The sequence below is a fragment of the Bufo bufo genome, chromosome 4, assembly GCF_905171765.1.
Source record: "Bufo bufo chromosome 4, aBufBuf1.1, whole genome shotgun sequence".
In the NCBI taxonomy this organism is placed as follows: Eukaryota; Metazoa; Chordata; class Amphibia; order Anura; family Bufonidae; genus Bufo; species Bufo bufo.
This window is the reverse complement of record NC_053392.1, coordinates 133,281,016-133,303,782: the sequence shown is the minus strand read 5'-3', so window position 1 is coordinate 133,303,782 and position 22,767 is coordinate 133,281,016. Positions and strand designations below refer to the sequence as shown.

Below are 22,767 nucleotides of genomic sequence, written 5' to 3'. Positions count from 1 at the left end.
AATCCATACTAAATATGGCAGAAGATTGCTCCGCTTATTAGGCCTCTTTCACATGGGCGAGATTTCCGCGTGGGAGCAATGCGTGATGTGAACGCATTGCACCCGCACTGAATCCAGACTCATTCATTTCTATGGGGCTGTGCACATGAGCGGTGATTTTCACGCATCACTTGTGCGTTGCGTGAAAATCGCGGCATGCTCTACTTTGTGCGTTTTTCACGTAACGCAGGCCCCATAGAAACGAATGGGGCTGCGTGAAAATCGCAAGCATCCGCAAGCAAGTGCGGATGCGGTGCGATTTTCACGCACGGTTGCTAGGAGACGATCGGGATGGAGACCCGATCATTATTATTTTCCCTTATTACATGGTTATAAAGGGAAAATAATAGCATTCTGAATACATAGTACAATAGGGCTGGAGGGGTTAAAAAAATATAATAATTTAAAGGGGTTCTGCACTTTCATTTAACTGATGATCTATCCTCTGGATAGATCATCAGCTTTTGATCCATTCAAGTGAACAGAGCTTAGCCCCGCCCATGCTAGTTGATACTAGTCGTGCCGTCAGTGGGCCGGTGGTAAACAGTGAGAAGGCCGCAGCGCCGCTGCCTTCTCAAACAGCTGATCGGCGGGGGTCCCCCGCAAGTAAAGGTATTTATCTAGACTAAAACGAAACAGTGAAAGGTCCTCTTTAAAATCCATGCAGACTTCAGGGCATGCTGCAAAGGTTTAAACAATTTTACTGAAATGCTACAGATTTTCTTCCACAAAATTACAGAATTTGCAACACCGAGGGTATTATATGTTACATCGGGAGTTCTTTTCCTGATAACATACCGGAAACTGAAAAATAACCACCGTTATTTATGGAATTTAACAACGCGGATTAGGTCGACATTTACATCTGAGAAGTAGTGAAGGTTCAGCTGTAGGGCTCTACACCAGGGATACTGCATAGCAAGCGAAACAAGAGAAACATCACAGACCCTAGGCATTTGTATAGGGAAGCAGAGAATTCTAAGAATGTGACTGCACAAAAAAAAAAAAAAAAAACTCAGAAGGGGGAAAGATCCTCTCAGCTAAGGAGGAGCAGTTCAGCAAGATGAAGCAGTAAAAGAGGAAACTCGTTGATAATAAGTATATACTATGTAAAGGATTTGCGTGTAGACAGATCCTCCCCAGAAGCGGAGCTGTGCCAGATCTATCAGAGGCCCCCAGAAATGTGAGAAAGCTGCACAGGAAGGACGCGAGGAGGAGTGTGGGATCCTTCACAGACACCAGGGCAGAAGCTTCCGGTGTCTCACAGACTTCTCAGACTAAACACTGCAGCTGTCACTGACAGCGCCCCGAGCTGCTGCCGGACTGTACATTACATTATACAGGAAGACACAAGTCACTCACACACAGGCCCCGCTGTAAGGCCGGCGGTGCTGCCACGCCCGGCCACGGCCATAGCATTGTGTGACCATGGCTGCACACAGCCAGTAGCACCAATCAGCTGTTTCACATGAGCAAGTCCATTGCGGGAATCGCGCTCCATGCGTCCTCCGTTCTGGACTTGCAGAAGCGCACAGCATTATACTATGTGCCTCTGCTTGACCTCATAGTGACATAAGGCTACTTTCACACTAGCTTTTTTTGCGGACCCGTCATGGATCTGCAAAAACGCTTCTGTTACAATAATACAACCGCATGCATCCGTCATGAATGGATCCGGTTGTATTATGTCTTCTAGAGCCATGACGGATCTGTCATGAACACCATTGAAAGTCAATGGGGGACAGATCCGTTCTCTATTGTGCCAGAGAAAACGGATCCGTCCCCATTGACTTACATTGTGTGCCAGGATGGATCTGTTTGGCTCTGCTTCGTCAGACGGACACCAAAACTCTGCAGGCAGCCTCCAGAGCGGAATGGAGACGGAACGGAGGCAAACGGATGCATTCTGAGCAGATCCTTTTCCATTCAGAATGCATTAGGGCAAAAATGATCCGTTTTGGACCGCTTGTGAGAGCCCTGAACGGATCTCACAAACGGAAAGCCAAAACGCCAGTGTGAAAGTAGCCTTACCCTGTAGAAGTCAAGCAGAGGTACATGGCATTATGAATCAGTATAATGCTGTGCGCTTCTGCAAGTCCAGAACGGAGGACGCATGGAGCGTGATTCCCACAAAAGACTCGCTCGTGTGAAACAGCCCTGTATATTGTCAGCTGCTCCCTCAGTGGAGGAGAAAGATGCATTTACATGCAGCGATCTCCTCCACCGTATGAGGACAAGCGGTCGCTATTGTGATCCCTTGTCCTCATACAACTGCACGGTTTCTAGGCAGCAGATCGTGCTGTCTAAACAGAAATGATCATTTAGGTGCCTGCACGAACGACAGGATCACCCGATGAATAATTGCTTTGCTCGTTCATCGGTGACACCTTTACACAGGCAGATTGGTGGGAACTAGTGTTTGCAGGAACGTTCGTTCCCAATAATCTGCCTGAATATTGCAACATGTAAATCCACCTTAAGAATACCTGCATGCTGGCACACAGACAGACAATCTGCACTTCATTCCATGCGGATTTTTGAGCGCTTCCACACCGACTTTGAACCAAAAAAAACTGATGTTTTAATTGAGGTTTTTGTTGCGGATTTTATGTGGTTTTGCCGCAGATCCCACCCTTGCACAAAGAGATTTCAAAATGCGCACGGCAGGTGGTGGATTTCTGCACGGACTGCCGGAGGATGCACCCAATTTAGAAAGCACTGGTCTTGATAAATCTCCTCCTTTGAAATTGACTGTGGGGCCCCATTCCTGAGATATGAGCGAGTACCAGAGATGGGACCTGCACCTGTCGATATGCTATGAATGTCCAGATAATTAGATTTCAAGATGCGGTTGTGCCATTACATAACTTCGTAATAAAAGCAGAGGATCCTCAGAACTGGGTACAAAGAACAGAAAGGCGAGGAGCCATTACTGGCAGAGGTCCCATTTCCTCCATATGCACAATGTTTAGGAAAACCTCTTAATTCTAGATATGGAACCAGCGAACAACTACTCTAGAGCCATTTCTGGGGAAGAGTGTAAAGCCAGTTTGTGCTAGGTGACAACAGGTGCCAACTTGTGGCTATACAATGTAGACAAACAGCTCAGCGACCGGTCACATATCACTAGTAAAGCAAGAACACTCATACGGTGATAAGAACCCATCACTTCCTTACACCAGCCATTACTTCCCTGTGTTCCACGGACATGTGAATGAAGCCTTAGGCACCCTGCACACGAATATGTGCTTCCCGTTACCGTATTGCGGATCCGCAATACACGGGTGCCGTACCGTGGGCATTCCGCATCACGGATGCGGACCCATTCACTTGAATGGGTCCGCAAATACGGAGAAGCGGAATGGTGCGGAACGGAAGCACGGAACGGAACCCTATGGGAGCACTACGGAGTGCTTCCGAGGGGTTTTGTCCCGTACTTCCGTTCTGCAAAAAGATAGGACATGTTCTATCTTTTTGCGGAACGGCCGGATCGCGGACCCATTCAAGTGAATGGTCAGCGATCCGCTGTGGCTGTCCCACGGACTGTGTCCGTGCATTGTGGCCCGCATTTTGCGGGCCGCAGCACGACCACGGGGTGCACACGTTCGTGTGCAGGGGGCCTTATTCTGAGCCAAAACCAGTAGTGAAGCCTACACAGAGATGAGGTGTAAGGATTTGTATCTATTCTGCATTTCTGGCTCACAATACCTGATCAAAAAAACTGAAGTGTGAACTAAGCCTTAAAAGGGGTTCATGCTCCGATGCTCTCCTTTGTCCTGCGCAGGGCAAGGGCATTTTCAGGAGATCCGGTGACGTACTGGGTTCTCCTTCGGGCTGGCAGGCGGAAACTTCCGCCCAGCAGTGAGCCCGGTGACGTCACCGGCACTGATGGTCTACCTAAAAGGTGACCATAGAAGAGCATTGTACCAATTAGAGTAATGTGTGATGCGGATCCGTCTGACAAATGCATTGCAATACCAGATTAGTCTTTACGGTTGTCATCCGGAAAAACGGATCCGGTATTTATCTTTTTCACATTTTTTTAAAAGGTCTGCACATGCACAGACCTCAAAACCAGATCCGTTTTTCCCGAACACTTGGGGCCAGATCCGGCATTAATACATTTCAATGGAATATAAAGCCGAGTCCAGCACTCCGGCCAGTGATCAGTATTTTTGGCCGGAGAGAAAACTGCAGCATGCTGCGGTATTTTCTCCGGCCAAAAAACCGTAAGAGGGACTGAACTGATGCATCCTGAACGGAATGCTCTCCATTCAGAATGCATAAAGACAAAACTGAACAGTTTTTTATCCCGGTATTGAGCCCCTAGGACGGAACTCAGGGAAGGGGGGGGGGGGGGGACGATAGTGTGAAAGTACCCCGCAGCTCCTCATAAATTAGCTGAATCTGTCTTAGTAAATGACCCCCAGAGAATCCATCTTACCCAGCGACTAATACAGACATCTGCTGTGAGCATTGCAAAGGGGGGCACCACCCTAATCCGCACCCCTCCCTCCATGCTTCACATAACACTGGACGCTCCTCTAGCTATAAGACCGGATTCACACATGCAACATGCAGTTTTGGTGCAGGGTTAAACACAGGGATATATATAAAAGTATACAGGAAGGACTCCTCTTCTGTATCCATTGTGGGAATGGAGGAGTATTCTGGACATCCCCTGCAGCCTTCAGTCTAGCCCACATCTGATGGGAGGATCCGCACACACCCCGATGTCACAGCGCTGGTCCATCAGCTACATACAGACCAGCGGCTCTATAGATGCACGACGCTACACGCACTACAAGCTCCAGCATGCACTCCTTGACGCGTGTCATTTTACCGCAACCGCACAGAAACCGCTTCACTACCAAAACGGAGTAAAATTAGACGACATGCACAATAACACTGTAAACCCTACACAAAACATTAGCAGCAGAAGAAACTGCAGCAAACAACATAGAAAGAAGGAGACAGTCTCCGGATAATTACCTCCCGGTTTCCGGTGCTGAACAACCCCAGCGCAAAACTTGCAACCTGAGGCAAACTCCCGTCAGAACCGCCCCCAGAACGCCCACTACTGCCGACAGCCAATCAGCGGTCTCCGAGCAGCCAGCCAAACTACACACAACCAATAGAATGTTCTGTAACACCGCCGGATTTTTGGCAGCGTCTGAGAACTAATTACAGCCAATCAGCAAGTTTTTAACGAAGAGGGAGACCGTATGCACCTCCCTTATGTGGGTGTGGCGTGAGCGACCACGCCTATAAAAGGATACTACGTGATCCATGGTGGGTGGGGTTTATACGCCTATCCTTACAAGAAGGAGCGCCCACACTTGCAGTAGAGCAGCTGTTGGCATGCATTGTATAGCTGGGCAGATTCGCGGAAGTGGAGAGATGTGAGATAAAGTAGAGATCAGGGGTCACGTTTTTTTTGGACTTCCTGCCATTCCCAAAAGTAGTGTACAAACTAACATTAAAAAGGGTCATTGAATTAGAATTCCCCCAAAAGTAACTATTTTGGGGTGGGTTTGCATATCTGTCCCTATTTTGCAGTCTAGTTCACCAGATTGTCCCACTAAAATTGGGACTGTTTCCATGCTGTTTCCTGATTTCGGAAAATGAGCCAATACATTCTAATACTGTATGGAGCTCCTGCTCTGTACAGTATTAGAACAAAGTTTTATGCGAATCGATTTTGGATGTTTCATCCGAAATCGATTCGCTCATCCCTAGTGTTGACTGACCCCCTTTTTTTTTTTTTTCCTGCGGTTGTGAATGTCATTGCTGCCTCCTGCGCGGGGTCTCTGGTGGAGTGATATGAGTAAGGACTGTTGTGGCAGGCCAAGGGTCAGCCACGTGATGATCGTTGCCTCGTGTTCAGGTGAATGACGTCGACGGAGGAAAATGACAGAAGTCTGAGTTTAGTTCAAAACCTTGTCAGGACCCTAACATAATGTGTCCTGCATCCTTTATTTATACACAGTTCAAAAGGGTGTAACCCCTCAAAGTAAAACATGATTGGTTTACAGACATTTCAATAATGGCTTTTGAATCCATCTATTGATTGGTTAGCATTTTACCAGTTTCACTTTAGCAAAAATGTGTTAACTAATGAGTTTAGATTTTTTAACAAGAGATGCAGATTTCGGTTAGTAGTACGTACAAACCTTATCTTATCTTAACACACACAGCTCACTCTTATAGGTTTTTTAGCTTATGCTTGTTCTTTTCCAAATGTCACCACATTGTATCACGTATACAGAGAAAATGAAAAGATCTTATGAATTTTATATCCACTTTCAGAAAAGCTGGATAATTTCCTTAACATTTCCCTCCTTTTTTTTCCAATTTTTCTGTTCACGTGGTAGATGTTTTGCTCCGAAGGCTTCATTGTATCGTGTGTGTGTGTTAACTACTAACCTGCCTGGACAAACAAATGACCCCTTAGACAGCCCGTACTTCACAGAGTATACAGATAAGCTGCATAGACCATGCGATGCAAGCATCGATTCCAGTCTGTCTAGTAGTTGTCATTTGATTAAGCATACATACATTTTACCACATACAACACACAAACACACTAAGTGGATGTAGGTGCAGCATTGTTGTTCCATGCATCATTGTCCATAGTTCTGGATACACCTTCTTCTGCTCCTGTGTTGGAATCTCTAGGAGCTGGTCGATCAGCTATACCTGCTAGGAGCATCAGCAGTAAGCCTAAAAGTTTCTGTGTAGCTGTGGTCCTCTGTTGTAGAATCAGGAAGATGAACATCATCTTGGGCGTTGCTGTCTCTTGGTTGGACAGTGCTGTCAATCATGGCATATCCCTTGACCAATATGGTGAGTAGGCCTGGAACCGCCTTGAAAGTCCACCTCCGTCCTCCTCTAGTCAACGTTATGGACACTTCGGTGATGGGAAACCTGGGATGGACACTTCCTTCCTGCCAAAGATGCGTCTCCATCCGAACTTCCACTTAGGACCTAATGCTGCTTAATACAGAACAGAAAGTAATAAACGCAGTAACCGTACAACATGAGTGATTCCACCTGGGACCACCACTATAGTGACTCCATACTGTTGAGAATGTAGAGCTTGTGTGATCCCTAGGGTCTTCAGCATGTGTCCCATTGTCTCCCCAGTGAAGTGGGTACCTCTGTCTGACTCTATCACCTCTGGAATCCCATATCTGCAGACTACCTCTGACAATATTTTCTTAGCAGTATTTTTGGCTGTAGCCGTAGTTACTGGCCAGGCTTCTGGCCAGCCTGAGAATACATCAATGGCTACAAGGACATACTCATATGTGCTCACCTTGGGTAGCTGTATGTAATCCACCTGTTCTCTTTGAAACGGGTACAAGGGTTTGGGAGTGTGTTTCTTGGGGGTCTTTACAAACCTCCCAGGGTTATGTCTGGCACATGTAAGACAACCCTGAACAAACTTTTCAAAGAGGGTCTGAATTCCAGGTGCAAACCAATGTTCTAACACTAGTGCGCTCATAGCTCCTTTCGACAAATGCGTAGGGCCATGTGCTAAATTGGCCATCATCGGATACAAACTCCGAGGCAAACATGTTCTGCCATTTACCTGCCAGAGCTCTCCTGTCTTCGTAGCCCCGCCTCCATACATACCTTTTTGTCTTGAGGCGTTATCTGGGCCTGTAATTCCTGCAAGAGCGACAAATCTGGCATAGTTGGAAAAAAAATAATGTCAGGAGCGGCAGACCGGCTGCTTGTTTGGCTGCTTGGTCTGCTTGAGCATTTCCCACAGCTAGCGGATCATCTTGCTTCACATGGTCTGGCACTTTAACAATGGCTACCTCTGTGGGCAGCTCTAGGGCCTCTATGAGGCTCTGTACTGCTTCTGAATTTTTGATTGGTTTGCCCGATGAAGTCAGAAATCCCCTAGTTTTCCAAATAACACCAAAGTCATGTGCTACCCCGAAAGCATACCTGGAATCAGTGTAACAATTTATTCTCAGTCCCTTACCTATTGTACATGTGTCAGTGAGTGCCTTCAACTCCGCCTCCTGTGCAGACGCATAAGATGGGAGTGGGTTTTGTATGATTACCTTACCATCCTGGATTACCGCATACCCGGTGACAAAGTGTCCTTGTTCATTATTCCACCATCTGGAGCCATCTACAAAATACTAAAATACTCAGCATCAGGAATAGTTAATGGTGTTTCAGTAACATTTGATAACCCTTTTGTTTCTGCAATCATCAATTCATGACAGTTATGATTTGCAACTGGATCAGACATTTCTACTACTCCCACTCCCCCCTCCTCTTCTAAATCCACTGGCATCAAAGTAGCTGGATTTAGAACAGTACATCGCTGTAAGGTAATGTGGGGACTGAGTAGTGTCATCTCATATTTTGTGATTCTGGACAAATGTTTCAGTTTGGTGGTGTGTCAATACAATCCAAACTGGTAGAATAGTATGCAATGGGCCGCATACGGTCCCCGTGTTTCTGCGTCAGTACACCTGAGGCAAATCGCCCTTGCTCGTGACAATACAATGTAAAAGTTTGTTTGTAATTGGGGATGCCCAATGCTGGTGTTGTGGTGAGAGTGAGTTTTAATGCATGAAATGCACTCACAGCTTCTGATGTTAGTTCAAAGGTCTCTCCTTTGAGGCAGTCATATAGTGGCTGCATCATCTGAGAGCAATCCTTAATCCAGGGGCGACAGTAACTGACAAGTCCAATAAAGGCACGCAGAGCCCTTGGAGTACTTGGCAGGGGGTGCTGCTGTATAGCAGTAACCCTCTCAGTTGTGAGGTGTTTGGTACCTGGAGAAATACAGTTACCTAGGAAAATCACTGTAGATTTTACAAAGTTGCAGCTTCTCTTTGGAGGCTTTACAACCATTTTCAGCAAGGAAAATAAGCAAAGATAAAGTCTCTTCATTACACTGTTCTGAGCTGTGACAACAAAGTAACAGATCATCAATATATTGTAAAAGAACAGTGTCCGGATAGGCCGGCTGCCAGGACTGCAACACAGAGTGTAAAGCAGTAGAGAAAATATATCTGAGCTTACCAACACACGTGTGACAATAGATAAGGCATCATGAATGTTAAGTTTAACCTCCTCAGGACCGCCGTACGCAGGATTGCGTCTTTGCGGCGGTCCTGTTGTTCTGGGTGGACGCGCCGGTGCGTCCTCTCGCGAGACACGAGATTTCCTGTGAACGCGCGCACACAGGCGCGCGCGTTCACAGGATCGGAAGGTAAGCGAGTGGATCTCCAGCCTGCCAGCGGCGATCGTTCGCTGGCAGGCTGGAGATGTGATTTTTTTAACCCCTAACCGGTATATTAGACGCTGTTTTGATAACAGCGTCTAATATACCTGCTACCTGGTCCTCTGGTGGTCCCCTTTGTTTGGATCGACCACCAGAGGACAAAGGCAGCTCAGTAATATGTTGCACCAAGCACCACTACACTACACCCCCCCCCCCCTGTCACTTATTAACCCCTTATTCACCCTTGATCACCCCTGATCACCCCATATAGACTCCCTGATCACCCCCCTGTCATTGATTACCCCCCTGTCATTGATCACCCCCCTGTAAAGCTCCATTCAGATGTCCGCATGATTTTTACGGATCCACTGATAGACTGATCGAATCCGTAAAAATCATACGGACGTCTGAATGCAGCCTTACAGGGGAGTGATCAATGACGGAGGTGATCACCCCATATAGACTCCCTGATCACCCCCCTGTCATTGATCACCCCCCTGTAAAGCTCCATTCAGATGTCCGCATGATTTTTACGGATCCACTGATAGACTGATCGGATCCGTAAAAATCATACGGACGTCTGAATGCAGCCTTACAGGGGCGTGATCAATGACTGTGGTGATCACCCCATATAGACTCCCTGATCACCCCCCTGTCATTGATCACCCCCCTGTAAAGCTCCATTCAGATGTCCGCATGATTTTTACGGATCCACTGATAGACTGATCGGATCCGTAAAAATCATACGGACGTCTGAATGCAGCCTTACAGGGGAGTGATCAATGACTGTGGTGATCACCCCATATAGACTCCCTGATCACCCCCCTGTCATTGATCACCCCCCTGTAAAGCTCCATTCAGATGTCCGCATGATTTTTACGGATCCACTGATAGACTGATCGGATCCGTAAAAATCATACGGACGTCTGAATGCAGCCTTACAGGGGAGTGATCAATGACGGAGGTGATCACCCCATATAGACTCCCTGATCACCCCCCTGTCATTGATCACCCCCCTGTAAAGCTCCATTCAGATGTCCGCATGATTTTTACGGATCCACTGATAGACTGATCGGATCCGTAAAAATCATACGAACGTCTGAATGCAGCCTTACAGGGGAGTGATCAATGACGGAGGTGATCACCCCATATAGACTCCCTGATCACCCCCCTGTCATTGATTACCCCTCTGTCATTGATCACCCCCCTGTAAAGCTCCATTCAGATGTCCGCATGATTTTTACGGATCCACTGATAGACTGATCGGATCCGTAAAAATCATACGGACGTCTGAATGCAGCCTTACAGGGGCGTGATCAATGACTGTGGTGATCACCCCATATAGACTCCCTGATCACCCCCCTGTCATTGATCACCCCCCTGTCATTGATCCCCCCCTGTAAGGCTGCATTCAGTCATTTTTTTGGCCCAAGTTAGCGGAATTTTATTTTTTTTCTTACAAAGTCACATATTCCACTAACTTGTGACAAAAAATTAAATCTCACATGAACTCACCATACCCCTCACGGAATCCAAATGCGTAAAATTTTTTAGACATTTATATTCCAGACTTCTTCTCACGCTTTAGGGCCCCTAGAATGCCAGGGCAGTATAAATACCCCACATGTGACCCCATTTCGGAAAGAAGACACCCCCAGGTATTCCGTGAGGGGCATATTGAGTCCATGAAAGATTGAAATTTTTGTCCCAAGTTAGCGGAACGGGAGACTTTGTGAGAAAAAAATAAAAAATATCAATTTCCGCTAACTTGTGCCAAAAAAAAATAAAAATTCTATGAACTCGCCATGCCCCTCATTGAATACCTTGGGGTGTCTTCTTTCCAAAATGGGGTCACATGTGGGGTATTTATACTGCCCTGGAATTCTAGGGGCCCCAAAGCGTGAGAAGAAGTCTGGTATCCAAATGTCTAAAAATGCCCTCCTAAAAGGAATTTGGGCCCCTTTGCGCATCTAGGCTGCAAAAAAGTGTCACACATCTGGTATCGCCGTACTCAGGAGAAGTTGGGGAATGTGTTTTGGGGTGTCATTTTACATATACCCATGCTGGGTGAGATAAATATCTTGGTCAAATGCCAACTTTGTATAAAAAAATGGAAAAAGTTGTCTTTTGCCAAGATATTTCTCTCACCCAGCATGGGTATATGTAAAAAGACACCCCAAAACACATTCCCCAACGTCTCCTGAATACGGCGATACCAGATGTGTGACACTTTTTTGCAGCCTAGGTGGGCAAAGGGGCCCACATTCCAAAGAGCACCTTTCGGATTTCACTGGTCATTTACCTACTTACCACACATTAGGGCCCCTGGAAAATGCCAGGGCAGTATAACTACCCCACAAGTGACCCCATTTTGGAAAGAAGACACCCCAAGGTATTCCGTGAGGGGCATGGCGAGTTCCTAGAATTTTTTATTTTTTGTCACAAGTTAGTGGAAAATGATGATTTTTTTTTTTTATTTTTTTTTTCATACAAAGTCTCATATTCCACTAACTTGTGACAAAAAATAAAAACTTCCATGAACTCACTATGCCCATCAGCGAATACCTTGGAGTCTCTTCTTTCCAAAATGGGGTCACTTGTGGGGTAGTTATACTGCCCTGGCATTCTAGGGGCCCAAATGTGTGGTAAGGAGTTTGAAATCAAATTCTGTAAAAAATGACGAGTGAAATCCGAAAGGTGCTCTTTGGAATGTGGGCCCCTTTGCCCACCTAGGCTGCAAAAAAGTGTCACACATCGGGTATCTCCGTACTCAGGAGAAGGTGGGGAATGTGTTTTGGGGTGTCATTTTACATATACCCATGCTGGGTGAGAGAAATATCTTGGCAAAAGACAACTTTTCCCATTTTTTTATACAAAGTTGGCATTTGACCAAGATATTTATCTCACCTAGCATGGGTATATGTAAAAAGACACCCCAAAACACATTCCCCAACTTCTACTGAATACGGAGATACCAGATGTGTGACACTTTTTTGCAGCCTAGGTGGGCAAAGGGGCCCACATTCCAAAGAGCACCTTTCGGATTTCACTCGTCATTTTTTACAGAATTTGATTTCAAACTCCTTACCACACATTTGGGCCCCTAGAATGCCAGGGCAGTATAACTACCCCACAAGTGACCCCATTTTGGAAAGAAGAGACCCCAAGGTATTCGCTGATGGGCATAGTGAGTTCATGGAAGTTTTTATTTTTTGTCACAAGTTAGTGGAATATGAGACTTTGTATGAAAAAAATAAAAATAAATCAGCATTTTCCACTAACTTGCGACAAAAAATAAAAAATTCTAGGAACTCGCCATGCCCCTCACGGAATACCTTGGGGTGTCTTCTTTCCAAAATGGGGTCACTTGTGGGGTAGTTATACTGCCCTGGCATTCTAGGGGCCCAAATGTGTGGTAAGGAGTTTGAAATCAAATTCTGTAAAAAATGACGAGTGAAATCCGAAAGGTGCTCTTTGGAATGTGGGCCCCTTTGCCCACCTAGGCTGCAAAAAAGTGTCACACATCTGGTATCTCTGTATTCAGGAGAAGTTGAGGAATGTGTTTTGGGGTGTCTTTTTACATATACCCATGCTGGGTGAGATAAATATCTTGGTCAAATGCCAACTTTGTATAAAAAAATGGGAAAAGTTGTCTTTTGCCAAGATATTTCTCTCACCCAGCATGGGTATATGTAAAATGACACCCCAAAACACATTCCCCACCTTCTCCTGAGTACGGAGATACCAGATGTGTGACACTTTTTTGCAGCCTAGGTGGGCAAAGGGGCCCATATTCCAAAGAGCACCTTTCGGATTTCACAGGTCATTTTTTACAGAATTTGATTTCAAACTCCTTACCACACATTTGGGCCCCTAGAATGCCAGGGCAGTATAACTACCCCACAAGTGACCCCATTTTGGAAAGAAGAGACCCCAAGGTATTTCGTGATGGGCATAGTGAGTTCATGGAAGTTTTTATTTTTTGTCACAAGTTAGTGGAATATGAGACTTTGTAAGAAAAAAAAAAAAAAAGAAAAAAATCATCATTTTCCGCTAACTTGTGACAAAAAATAAAAAGTTCTATGAACTCACTATGCCCATCAGCGAATACCTTAGGGTGTGTACTTTCCGAAATGGGGTCATTTGTGGGGTGTTTGTACTGTCTGGCCATTGTAGAACCTCAGGAAACATGACAGGTGCTCAGAAAGTCAGAGCTGCTTCAAAAAGCGGAAATTCACATTTTTGTACCATAGTTTGTAAACGCTATAACTTTTACCCAAACCATTTTTTTTTTACCCAAACATTTTTTTTTTATCAAAGACATGTAGAACAATAAATTTAGAGCAAAATTTATATATGGATGTCGTTTTTTTTGCAAAATTTTACAACTGAAAGTGAAAAATGTCATTTTTTTGCAAAAAAATCGTTAAATTTCGATTAATAACAAAAAAAGTAAAAATGTCAGCAGCAATGAAATACCACCAAATGAAAGCTCTATTAGTGAGAAGAAAAGGAGGTAAAATTCATTTGGGTGGTAAGTTGCATGACCGAGCAATAAATGGTGAAAGTAGTGTAGGTCAGAAGTGTAAAAAGTGGCCTGGTCTTTCAGGGTGTTTAAGCACTGGGGGCTGAGGTGGTTAACAGGCTTTGTTAGTGGGAATTTAACAGTTGTTCCCTCAACCCCTTGACAGTAGATGTAATCAGAGGAGATAAGCTCTTCAGGCACATATTTTTCTTGTATCAGGGTATGGGCTGCTCCTGTGACTACCAAAAAAATCTAATGAATTCCCCGTGTCCTCACATGTGGATGTGATGATTAGTTGTGGACCTGGGGTTGCGTCAAGGGGGTAGTTAACGTTGAGGGAACTCACAGGATTGCCATCACTTCATTGAAAGGTCCGGGAAAATCGCACAATATAGAACATGCTGCTATTTTTCCTGAACGCAGAGATGATGCGTTAAAAACAACGCTCATGTGCACAGACCCATTGCAATGAATGGGTCAGGATTCAGTCCGGATGCTACGTGTTCACTACTCGATTCGCATCTGGACGGAAAACTTGCTTGTGTCGAAGAGGCGTTACACCAGTTTTGATAAATCTACCCCAGTGAGTCATGTGCACTACAGTTTAAAAAAAAAAAAAAGTCATCATGGGGAGGGGCACGCACTATCCTCTATAGTTATTAGATGAAAGCTACACAACAGAAAAACAAATAAAAACCCAAAAAGAAGGATAGAATACATCTAAACCCCTCAACAACGAGCCGACTCTATATAAACAACCTACACAATGACACCTGAGTCTCTGCAGCTCCAAAAATATAATAATCTTTATTGAATAAATATACATAACATGATAAAAAGAGATGAAGAACATCAGTATAAGGCACGGTACCACCTGAGGGACAGTATAAAAATGCAGTCACAATAGAGGGTGGGTATGAATAGTAATTATAAAATTGTCCAGTATATGACAAATAATAAATTCACTAATGTTACAGTAGGTCAATAGCAAGTGCTAAGATAGGCATCAGTCATGTCCTATACATACACCCCTCCCTCTGAGGTAAACAGTACACGAACCAAGACGGTCGTTACCTACCCATAATAAGTAATTACCTTAGGAGAACCACACACCCCACCGTGAGTTTCAGCAAAACCTTCATATGGGGTTTTCAACTGGCAGACCGCAGTCCAAATCTGGACCGTGGCTGTCAGCTGTCTGGACCCCTACATGTACCACGTTCAACTGTATCTGCACCCTAAGGGGCGCAGATCCGGTTGAATAGAATGGTGAAGCAGGAAGCTCCCAGCTTCACCATTTCCATACTGCCTGCAGTTCAGCGCTAATTATTAGAGGGGAATAGTCTATGAGGGGGGCATCACTGTGTTTGGGGGGGCCACCTAAAGGGGCATCACTATGTGTGGAGGCACTTGAAGGGGCGGCACTGTGGGGTCATAACTTTGTCTTGCGGGGGCATCTAAAGGGGCATAACTCTGTGGTAGGCCGCTAAATGGTGCACAACAATTAGGGCAGGCATTACTGTGTGGGGGGCCATCTAAGGGGGCATAATCTATGAGGGGGACATCACTGTGTATGTGGAAGGCTACTTGAGGGGGCAGCACTGTGTGTGGGAGGGGGGTCACTTAAAGGGGTATTCCCATCACAGACAATGGGGGCCTATCGCTAGGATGTGCCCCCATTGTTTGATAGTTGCTGGTCCCACCTCTGGGTCCCGCACCTACAATGAGAACGGTGCGGGGAAATGAACGGAGGGCGCACTGCGCAGCCGCCCTCTATTCATTTCCATGGGGCCGCCGAAAATAGCCGAGCTCTGGCTCGGCTATTTCCGTCTGCCCCATAGAAATGAATGGGAGCAGGGTGTGCGGTGCTCTCCCATTCACTTCTATGGGAGCAGCGCTTGGTGGTGGACGGACCCCGGACAATCCGGGGTCCTCCAGCCAGGGCTCTCCCCGCTCCGTTCTCGTTGTAGGTTCTGGTTTATCAGACAATGGGGGCATATCCTAGCGATATGCCCCCATTGTCTGTGATGGGAATACCCCTTTAATGGGTCTTCATACTGTGTGGAGTTTACTTAAAGAGGACCTTTCATCAGAATAAAAAATCGAAACTAAGCATACAGACATGTAGAGCGGCGCCCAAGGATCTCCCTGCACTTACTATTATCCCTGGGCGCCGCTCCGTTCTCCCGGTATAGGCTCCGGTATCTTCATATGCCGGCGTCTCCTTCTCCCAGGCTGTAGCGCTGGCCAATCGCAGCGCTCAGCTCATAGCCTGAGAGGTTTTTTTTTCTCTCAGGCTATGAGCTGAGCGCTGCGATTGGCCAGCGCTACAGCCTGGGAGAAGGAGACGCCGCAGGCTCCACCCAGTTGAGCCGAACATATGAAGATACCGGAGCCTATACCGGGAGAACGGAGCGGTGCCCAGGGATAATAGTAAGTGCAGGGAGATCCCTGGGCATCGCTCTCCATGTCTGTATGCTTAGTTTCAATTTTTTATTCTGGTGAAAGGTCTTCTTTAAAGAGTAACTAAACTTTTGAATACATTTTTTGTTAACCTGTCCCTAATAACAGTTTTTGTAATATACTTTATTAATGTATTTTGTATTTTTAATTGACCCCCCTGCCCAAGCGCACTTTCGCCTGTGCACTTAAATGAACTTTTCTGTATACAGCTACAGTTTATCAATGGGGCCGCAGCACAGGGAGTATGGGCAGGAGTGCATATTGCTGCTCCTGCCTGTGCCCCCGGAAGTTTATTTTCTTCAGTGAATACAGTGTAGGAAAAAATATTTAATAGCTTCACTTTCTCCTCATCGCTCTCTGCAACTCCCCCCTCATAATTCTGTAAAGTGCCAATACTTTCAGGTTTATACTTTTTACCATTTATATAATTGAAGAACATTTTAGGGTTAGTTTTACTCTTTTTGGCAGTGAAACTCTCTATCTCCTGCTTGGCTGCTTTTTATTTTTTGCATATTCAATTTTTTTTCCTTATAGTTTTTCAATGCTTCCCCTGTTTTCATGCTTTAAATGCTTTCTTTTTGTCATTTATTGCTTCCCTTGCATCTCTTTTTATCCATAATTATTTATTGTGGCTGTATTTTTATTTTTGAGGACACTGTCCCAGTTAGTGAAGCCAATGGCCTCTCTTAACTGGCCAAAATTAACTTTGGCATTTCTGTGCCTCCCTGAAGAAACGCTCTTTTGAATGACAATTGGAAGGTTATTATTTTATAGTCACTCTTTCCCAGGTATCCCTCAACCCCCACATCTTTAAAATGTATTTTTATTAAGCAGAAAATACAAATATACACTTATTGCAGAAGGTGCACATTTAAGCAAATTACACCATATAAACAAGCTAGTAAAATATGGACATATACAGTTGCAAGAAAAAGTATATGAACCCTTTGGAATGATATGGATTTCTGCACAAATTGGTCATAAAATGTAATCTGATCTTCATCTAAGTCACAACAAGAGACAATCACAGTCTGCTTAAACTAATAACACACAATTAGCCAAGAGGATTGCTCCTTATTGTTACACCCGATAACAGAGATTGAAGTACAAAAAATTATTAAAAGCATGCCCCTGGGAAAAGCCCCAGGTCCAGATGGACTACCAATAGGTTATTATAAAAAGCTTTTACATATTTTATCCCCGCAAATAGTCAAATGGTGCCATGCCTTATCTTCAGGTGAACCCCTCCCGAAACAATCGCTGGAAGCCATAATTACCATTATACCGAAGGAAGGCAAAGACAATCGCGATTGTGGTAATTATAGACCCATATCCTTGCTCAACATTGATATAAAAATCTGGGCAAAAATTTTAGCTTCTAGGCTTAGTTCCATAACTCCTCGAATTATTAATAGAGAGCAAGCAGGATTCGTGAAGGGGAGAGAAGGAAATTCGCAGTCCTGTCGTCTTATAAATGCCATACATTGGGCAAAGAAAAATGCTAAACCCCTGGTATTACTAAGCACAGACGCAGAAAAAGCGTTCGACCGAGTAAGTTGGCTATATACTCAGCGAACTTTAAACAAATTTGGGATCCCTGAACTGTTCAAAAAAGCTATAATGTCACTTTATCATAACCCTAGTGCCAAAGTTAGGATTAACGGTACCCTATCCAAGCCTTTCTCCATTACCAACGGCACAAGACAGGGCTGCCCCTTGTCGCCTTCCCTGTTCATAATGGTGATGGAAACACTTCTTCAGGCATTTAGGGACAATCCAAACATACGTGGCCTAAGACTGAATAAAACTGAACATAAATGCGCAGCCTTCGCGGACGATTTGATGCTGCTAATTTCGAATCCTAGACAAGCACTTCCCCACATATTAGATCTCTTCTCCACTTTTGGCACCGTTTCTAATTTCAAAATAAATTACTCAAAATCAGTAGCAATGGGTATAGCTGTACCTTCCCAGACGGTCCATTTTCTCAAAACTTCTTCTCCTTTTAATTGGAATGAAAACTCCCTCACTTATTTAGGAATTGAACTCACGAAAGACCCCTCTAACCTATTCAGAATGAATTATATGCCCCTACTGAAAAAGATACAAACACAACTCCAAACATTAACATTGCCTTGGGTTTCTTGGATTGGACGAAAGAATTTACTGCAGACGTATATTGTTCCAAAACTAACTTACCTCCTACAAATGATTCCCATACATGTCCCTAGCTCGTACTTTAGGAGAGTCAGACAAATATTTGCCTCATTTCTTTGGAAGGACAAAAAATCCAGGGTAGCACATGATAAACTAATCAGATCTCGTTTAAATGGAGGAATGGGTTTGCCTGATATACATTACTATTATAAAGCGATCCAGTTGAAACGCTGGTTACAAGTTTGTATACCCAAATACCGAACAATTGGAGCAGATATAGAACTAGATCTCATGTCCAGTAAACAACAGGCAGGGCTTTGGGGAATTACTACCCCCACCAATACTCCTATAGGTTTGTCTAAGGGCATTTACCTAACTATGCGCAATCTTCAACCTGAAGTTCATTTACTCTCAAACCCCCCAGCTTGTTTGCCAGTAAATCTTGTACCTTACCTCATCAAGCCGGAACTACCAGATATTCCACAATTCTGGAATACTCTAGAGGAGGTGGTTTTATTAGATCTGCTATCAGATTTGAAACAGAAAGAGAAAATCTCTATTTTTGATTACAATTTTACTAAAGAAGGTGATTTCTTGGCAAAATTTGAATTTAATAATATATGCCAGGCTCTTCGTACCAAATTTATTACCACACGCACCCCATCGTGGTTTGAACAGTTGTCCTCCCACAATTTTCTTCCAAGACATAGTATGTCGCTCTTGTATAACTGGTTGATCCCCAAAAAAGGAAAAATCACTCCAGCCTTTATAAGAGCTTGGGAAAGTGACTTAAATTGTTCGTTATCTCCTCAGGAGATTGACCTTACGTTCTTGAGATCTCATGGATCTTCCAGATGTATAAAAGTGCAGGAACACTCTTTTAAAACCCTAACTTGGTGGTACAATGATCCCCACAAGCTATTTAGAATGGGTTGTGCAGAAAATGAAACATGTTGGAGATGTAGGTCCCAGACAGGTACACTAGGACATATTATGTGGAAATGCCCCCTGATTCGCACATTCTGGGAACAGGTTGAACGAAAAATTAATGAAATCTGTGGCACTACAATAGAACTGACACCTCTTTCAGTCCTTCTTTGGCACCCCTCCGAAAGTTGGAAGCCCTCGAAGTTTGACTTGCCCACCCTACTCGTTCAATCAGCAAGGTTATTAATACCAGTTAATTGGCTTAGTACCTCCCCCCCATCACTAACAAATTGGTTCGGAAAGATTGACCAAGTTTTTCTGATGGAAGAACTTGCTAGTTGGGCAACCAGAACACATTCGAAGTTTCTAAGTTTGTGGAGTCCTTGGAAAGTATTCCGCGACTCAATGACCTTGTAGGAGTTTTATACATTGGACTCATTATTTATCCCACTTCAGGTGGAGATATGATATTGAATTCACGCCCACCAGGTTTGATAGACTACACTGTCTAATATTTTTGGACTGTGGAAGACTTACCTTGTAACGTGTCACCTAGTACGTAGCTTGTCAGCTGTCACTGATAGACTATAATCAGCAGTGAGTGAGTAACATCCCTTGGACATTAAATACTCACCAGCTTGGAATTGTTCCAAAAGGCTCACATAACCTTACTAAATTGTTATGTAATAATAATAATATAAGCTGAGTTGTTTAACTTTGTTTATCTTTGTACGTTAACTTTAGTGACGTTTGTCATTGGAATTATATGTACTTTGTATATTGTACCCCCCCCCCCCCCTATTTCTTTTCCTCCCCTTCCCCCCCCTTACCTCCCCTCCCCCCCTGCATCCCTCTTTATCTGATCTCATTAATGCAAATGGATATTTTCCTAATGTCAATGTAACGCCATCAGATTGTCATTCGCATCCTGTCTGATTTTTATGATTCCTTAAATAAAAAGAGATTTGTTAAAAAAAAACTAATAACACACAAAGAATTAAATGTTACCATGTTTTTATTGAACACACCATGTAAACATTCACAGTGTAGGTGAAAAAAGTATGTGAACCCTTGGATTTAATAACTGGTTGACCCTCCTTTGGCAGCAATAACTTCAACCAAACGTTTCCTGTAGTTGCAGATCAGACGTGCACAACGGTCAGGAGTAATTCTTGACCATTCCTCTTTACAGAACTGTTTCAGTTCAGCAATATTCTTGGGATGTCTGGTGTGAATCGCTTTCTTGAGGTCATGCCACAGCATCTCAATCGGGTTGAGGTCAGGACTCTGACTGGGCCACTCCAGAAGGAGTATTTTCTTCTGTTTAAGCCATTCTGTTGTTGATTTACTTCTATGCTTTGGGTCGTTGTCCTGTTACAACACCCATTTTCTGTTGAGCTTCAGCTGGTGGACAGATGGCGTTAAGTTCTCCTGCAAAATGTCTTGATAAACTTTGGAATTAATTTTTCCTTCAATGATAGCAATCCGTCCAGGCCCTGACGCAGCAAAGCAGCCCCAAACCATGATGCCCCCACCATCATACTTCACAGTTTGGAGGAGATTTTGATGTTGGTGTGCGGTGCCTCTTTTTCTCCACACATAGTGTTGTGTGTTTCTTCCAAACAACTCAACTTTGGTTTCATCTGTCCACAGAATATTTTGCCAGTACTGCTGTGGAACATCCAGGTGCTCTTGTGGAAACTGTAGACATGCAGCAATGTTTTTTTTGGACAGCAGTGGTTTCCTCTGTGGTATCCTCCCATGAAATCCATTCTTGTTTAGTGTTTTACGTATTGTAGATTCGCTAAGAGGGATGTTAGCATATGCCAGAGACTTTTGTAAGTCTTTAGCTGACACTCTAAGATTCTTCTTCACCTCATTGAGCAGTCTGCGCTGTGCTCTTGCAGTCATCTTTACAGGATGGCCACTCCTAGGGAGAGTAGCAGCAGGGCTAAACTTTTTCCATTTATAGACTATTTGTCTTACCGTGGACTGATGAACAGCAAGGCTTTTGGAGATACTTTTATAACCCTTTCCAGCTTTATGCAAGTCAACAATTAATAATTGTAGGTCTTCTGAGAGCTCTTTTGTGCGAGGCATCATTCACATCAGGCAATGCTTCTTGGTGTGTGTTTTTTATAGGGCAGGGCAGCTGTAACCAACATCTCCAATCTCATCTCATTGATTGGACTCCAGTTGGCTGACACCTCACTCCAATTAGCTCTTGGAGATGTCATTAGTCTAGGGGTTCACATACTTTTTCCACCTGCACTGTGAATGTTTACATGGTGTGTTCAATAAAAACATGGTAACATTTAATCCTTTGTGTGTTATTAGTTTAAGCAGACTGTGATTGTCTATTGTTGTGACTTAGATGAAGATCAGATTACATTTTATGACCAATTTGTGCAGAAATCCAAATCATTCCAAAGGGTTCACATACTTTTTCTTGCAACTGTATGAAGGAAGCAAAGAAACACAGAAGGGGATAGGGGGAGGAGGGAAGAAAGGGGGATTTGGGAGAGAGGGAAGGGTGTCAGTAAGGGAAAGAGAGGTTCCAAGACAATGTCCCTCGGACACCCCTCGTTCTCAAGCCTACTCACTATAATATTGGTATACATAAAATATATAGTAACCGTACCCAGGATTTCACTAACTCGGAGGTCAATAAGCTATAGGTACCCAAAAGGCTTATGGGAGTGACTTAAGGTCCAGGCCTAGTATAGTGATTTCAGCTCGCACATCTATCTTAGCCCAAATTGTGATGCTGAGTGGGGTGAGAAGTTCTATAATTTAACCACGGACTCCATATTTTCAGGTATCTCTCATGCTCCCTATTTTCCCAGCTCACCAACTCCTCCATACGACATAGTTGGTCTACTTTATCTTCCCATTGAGTAACTGATGGAGGTTCTTCCTGCAACCACCTTAGGGGAATGAGGAGTCTCGCTGCTTGAATCAGATGAGTTGCAAGATTTTTCTTTGAGGGTTGCCAAGCAGCAGTAGGGAGCCAGAGAAGCACCAGTTCTGGAATAAATGTGATAGGGCGCGGTAACAAGGTGTTGATTACGTCCAATATTATGGACCAGAACGGCTGAATCTTTGCACAAAACCACAGTACACTGCGTGCAGAATTATTAGGCAAATGAGTATTTTGACCACATCATCCTCTTTATGCATGTTGTCTTACTCCAAGCTGTATAGGCTCGAAAGCCTACTACCAATTAAGCATATTAGGTGATGTGCATCTCTGTAATGAGAAGGGGTGTGGTCTAATGACATCAACATTCTATATTAGGTGTGCATAATTATTAGGCAACTTCCTTTCCTTTGGCAAAATGGGTCAAAAGAAGGACTTGACAGGCTCAGAAAAGTCAAAAATAGTGAGATATCTTGCAGA

The 22,767-nt window shown here is 44.2% G+C and overlaps 1 protein-coding gene across 1 annotated transcript in view; it reads right to left on the bottom strand.

Annotated features, from left to right (window-relative positions):
- SEPTIN2 (septin 2) overlaps positions 1–5,100 on the bottom strand; it is a 49,617-nt gene extending 44,517 nt beyond the window's left edge. Inside the window, exon 1 of the mRNA XM_040427933.1 lies at positions 5,032–5,100. The gene's annotated coding sequence lies outside the window, so the exon portion shown is untranslated. The remainder of the gene's footprint in view (positions 1–5,031) is intronic.
- Positions 5,101–22,767: the final 17,667 nt, after the last annotated feature.